Source organism: Amblyraja radiata, chromosome 38, assembly GCF_010909765.2.
Source record: "Amblyraja radiata isolate CabotCenter1 chromosome 38, sAmbRad1.1.pri, whole genome shotgun sequence".
Taxonomy (NCBI): domain Eukaryota; kingdom Metazoa; phylum Chordata; class Chondrichthyes; order Rajiformes; family Rajidae; genus Amblyraja; species Amblyraja radiata.
Window position 1 is genome coordinate 16124562 of NC_045993.1, and position 5217 is coordinate 16129778.

Below are 5217 nucleotides of genomic sequence, written 5' to 3' on the forward strand. Positions count from 1 at the left end.
CCTGCCAAGGTGTAGCACCTCACATTTATCAGCATTAAACTCCATCTGCCATCTTTCAGCCCATTCTTCCAAATGGCCTAAACCACTCTGTAGACTTTGGAAATCCTCTTCATTATCCACAACACCCCCTATCTTGGTATCATCTGCATACTTACTAATCCATTTACCACACCTTCATCCAGATCATTGATGTACATGACAAACAACAAAGGACCCAACACCGATCCCTGAGGCACCCCACTAGTCACCTGCCTCCAACCCAACAAACAACCATCCACCATTACTCTCTGGCTTCTCCCATTCAGCCACTGTTGAATCCATCTTGCTACTCCTGCATTTATACCCAACAGTTGAACCTTCTTAACCAACCTTCCATGAGGAACCTTGTCAAAGGCCTTACTAAAGTCCATATAGACAACATCCACTGCTTTACCCTCGTCAATTTCCCTAGTAACCTCTTCAAAAAATTCAAGAAGATTAGTCAAACATGACCTTCCAGGCACAAATCCATGTTGACTGTTCCTAATCAGACCCTGTTTATCCAAATGCTTATATATATTATCTCTAAGTATCTTTTCCATTAATTTGCCCACCACTGAAGTCAAACTAACAGGCCTATAATTGCTAGGTTTACTCTTAGAACCCTTTTTAAACAATGGAACAACATGCGCAGTACGCCAATCCTCGGGGACTATTCCCGTTTCTAATGACATTTGAAATATTTCTGTCAGAGGGAGATAGATGTGGCCCTTGTGGCTAAAGGGATCAGGGGGTATGGAGAGAAGGCAGGTACAGGATACTGAGTTGGATGATCAGCCATGATCATATTGAATGGCGGTGCAGGCTCGAAGTGCAAAATGGAGACACAGTGAACTGCAGACGCTGGAATCTTGAGTAAAACACAAAGTGCTGGAGTAACTCGAAGATAGACACAAAAAGCTGGAATAACTCAGCGGGACAGGCAGCATCTATGGAGAGAAGGAATGAGTGACGTTTCGGGTCAAGACCTTTCTTCAGACTGGAGTAACTCAGCAGGTCAGGCAGCATCTGAGGAGAACATGAATGGGCAACATTTTGGGTTGGGATCCTTCTTCAGATTGATTGTAGTGGGGGTGGGGGGAGAAAGCTGGAAGAGAGGTGGGGATGGGACAGAGCATGGCAAGTGATAGGTGGATAGACACAAATTGCTTCTTCAGTCTGAAGAAGGGTCTCGACCCGAAACATCACCCATTCCTTCTCTCCAGAGATGCTGCCTGTCCCGCTGGGTTACTCCAGCATTTTGTGTCTATCTTTGGTTTAAGCCAGCATCTGCAGTTCCTTCCTACACATGTGATAGGTGGATACAGGTGAGGGGAAGGGGGTCAATTGGCAGATGGGTGGAGTAAGTTACAAAAGCTACAGTAGAGGTGAAAAAGGGATGAGATGTCTAGGTTTATTATTGTCATGTGCACTGAGATACAGCAAGAAACTTTGTTTTCACAAAGTTCGTGAAGCGTTCCATATTTTTATATTAAAAAAATAATAAAAAATTAATATAAGGTGCAACAGTACTCTGAAAAGAAATGGTTTCAGGATCTGGTAAGGGGGGGGGATGAAAAATACGAAGTTGGTATATCCCTTTCTGCTGTCTTCTTAATAGAGCTTTTGTTTCTTTTTCTCTTTTTTCTTTTCTACGGCCTTTTTCTTAACTTTTTTCTCTAACTCTTTGCGTAATGGGTCTTTTTTCTTGATCACTTTTTCACACAATCACGACTCTTTCTCACTTTCTTTACTTTTTTCTCTTTTTAAAGCTTAAAAAATGAAGTGGTACAAGAAATGTAATAAATTATATTTGGCTTATATTATTGTAATGTACTTTACTTCTAATAAATACAATGCATAAACACAATGGAGCCAAGCTCGTACAATAGGTAGAACAAAGGGAAGATACTCCGTGCAGCAGTTAGCTCTCAGCATTGTAACGCATCAGTTCTGGACGGAGCCAGTTAAAGAGAGAAGGGGAGTGAAATGCAAAGCCGTAGAGAGACGGAGGTTTAATTAAAGTTTGGTTTAGGGATACAACGCAGAAACAGGCTCTTCGCCCAGCAAGTCCGTGTCGACCAGCGATCCCCAAACATTAACACTACCCTATACACACCAGGGACAATGTAAACATAGAAACATAGAAAATAGGTGCAGGAGTAGGCCATTCGGCCCTTCAAGCCTGCACCGCCATTCAATATGATCATGGCTGATCATCCAACTCAGTATCCTGTACCTGCCTTCTCTCCATACCCCCTGATACCTTTAGCCACAAGGGCCACATCTAACTCCCTCTTAAATATAGCCAATGAACTGGCCTCAACCACCTTCTGTGGCAGAGAATTCCAGAGATTCACCACTCTCTGTGTGAAAAATGTTTTCCTCATCTTGGTCCTAAAAGATTTCCCCCTTATCCTTAAACTGTGACCCCTTGTTCTGGACTTCCCCAACATCGGGAATAATCTCCCTGCATCTAGCCTGTCCAACCCCTATTCTATTGTACAATTATACCAAACCAATTACCCTACATCTTTGGACGTCTTTGGGGTGTGGAGCTCCCAGAGAAAACCCACGCAAGTCACGGAGAGAACGTGCAAACTCCATGCGGACAGCACCCATAGTCAGGATTGAACCCGGGTCCCTGGGGCTGTGAGGCAGCACCACGGTGGAGCAGGAGGGGGAAGGGGGGGGGGGATAGAACAGGGCTGTGGGAAGATGGGTGCGAACCACAGGCCAGAGATGGGGGCAGGGGAGGTGTTTTCTCCAATTGGACAATTTAATGTTGGGTTGGACTGCTCCTCCTCTGTGCGTGTGGCCTCACTCTGGCTACAGAGGAGGACCAGAGGAGAACGGTCAGCATTGGGATGGGGATGGGAAGGGGAGTTGAAATGTTTTGCCACCAGGAGATCCAGCAGGCCGAGCGTGAGTGTCTGGCGGAACGGTTGTGTGTGTGTGTGTGTGTGTGTGTGTGTGTGTGTGTGTGTGTGTGTGTGTGTGTGTGTGTGTGTGTGTGTGTGTGTGTGTGTGTGTGTGTGTATGTGTGTGTGTGAGTGTGTGCGTGTGTGTGTGTGTGTGTGTGTGTGTGTGTGTGTGTGTGTGTGTGCGTGTGCGTGCGCGTGCGTGTGTGTGTGTGTGTGTGTGTGTGTGTGTGTGTGTGTGTGTGTGGGTGTGGGTGTGTGTGTGTCAACATGGTGTAGCATGAAGAGGCACCGATACTGACCCGGTCACCCGTGGTCCCCCTGCCGGCGCCTGTGGTCAACGAAACTCACAGCCCCTCCACGGTCACCCCCACCGGCTGACACACCCGTCACCACCGCCTGACACTCAACACCACAGCCTGACACACCCGTCACCCCTACCTGACACACTCATCACCCCTGCCTGACACACCCGTCACCACCAGTCTTTTAAATCTTTCCTCATATGACAGTCCCGCCATCCCAGGGATCAATCTCGTGAACCTACGCTGCACTGCCTCAATCACAAGGATGTCCTTCCTCAAATTAGGAGACCAAAACTGTACACAATACTCCAGATGTGGTCTCACCAGAGCCCTATACAACTGCAGAAGAACCTCTTTACCCCTATACTGAAATCCTCTTGTTATGAAGGCCAACATTCCACTAGATTTCTTCACTGCCTGCTGTACCTGTAAGCCAACTTTCAGTGACTGGTGTACAAGGATGCCCAGGTCTCGCTGTACCTAACCTAACCCCATTGAGATAATAATCTACCCCCTTGCTTTTACCACCAAAGTGGATAACCTCACATTTATCTATATTATACTGCATCTGCCACGCATGCCTGGCGAGTGGAGTGCCGCAAGGCTCGGTGTTGGGGCCGCAACTGTTTACCATATATATTAATGATTTGGAAGCGGGAATTAGGATCAACACTAGCAAGTTTGCGGATGACACAAAGCTGGGTGGCAGTGTGAACTGTGAAGAGGATGTTAGGAGGTTGCCGGGTGAGCTGGACAGGTTGAGTGAGTGGGCAGATGCAGTATAATATAGATAAATGTGAGGTTATCCACTTTGGCGGCAAAAACAAGGGGGAAGATCTCAATGGGGTTAGGTTAGGTAAGGGGGAGGTACAGAGAGACATGGGTGTCCTTGTAAGTTGGCTTACAGGTACAGCAGGCAGTGAAAAAAGCTAATGGAATGTTGGCCTTCATAACAAGAGGATTTCAGTATAGGTGTAAAGAGGTTCTTCTGCAGTTGTATAGGGCTCTGGTGAGACCACATCTGGAGTATTGTGTACAGTTTTGGTCTCCTAATTTGAGGAAGGACATCCTTGTGATTGAGGCAGTGCAGCGTAGGTTCACAAGATTGATCCCTGGGATGGCGGGACTGTCATATGAGAAATGATTGAAAAAGTTAGGCTTGTATTCACTGGAGTTCAGAAGGATGAGGGGGTATCTTATAGAAACATATAAAATTATAAAAGGACTGGATAAGCTAGATGCAGGAAAGATATTCCCAATGTTTGGCAAGTCCAGAACCAGGGGCCACAGTCTTAGAATAAAGGGGAAGCCATTTAAGACTGAGGTGAGAAAAGAAAATTTCACCCAGAGAGTTGTGAATATGTGGAATTCCCTGCCCCAGAGGGCAGTGGAGGCCAAGTCACTGGATGGATTTAGGAGAGAGTTAGATAGAGCTCTAGGGGCTAGTGGAATCTAGGGATATGGGGAGAATGCAGGCACGGGTTATTGATTGGGGACGATCAGCCATGATCACAATGAATGGCTCGAAGGGCCGAATGGCCTCCTCCTGCACCTATTTTCTATGTTCTAAGTGCAGGCTAGTGGGACTAGTGTAGCTGGAACATGTTCGCCGGTGTGGGCGAGTTGGGCTGAAGGGCCTGTTTCCACATTGTATCACCCTGTGACTCTGTGAGTTTGGGTGAGTGATAAAGCCGGGAGCTGACACTCTGCCAGCTGTATTTATGCTGTAGGGTGACGGGGTCCTGGAGCAGGGGGTGGGCACAGGACAGAGAGACATCGGCGGCAGAGAGCCGAACAAAGGAGGGGGTCTGAAGAAGGCTCTCGACCCGAAACGTCACCCATTCCTTCTCTCCTGTGATGCTGCCTGTTACTCCAGCTTTTTGTGTCTATCTTCGGTTTTAACCAGCATCTGCAGTTCCTTCCTACACGAGGAGAGGAGAGGGATAATGCTGCCTGCCCACAATGTCACACAT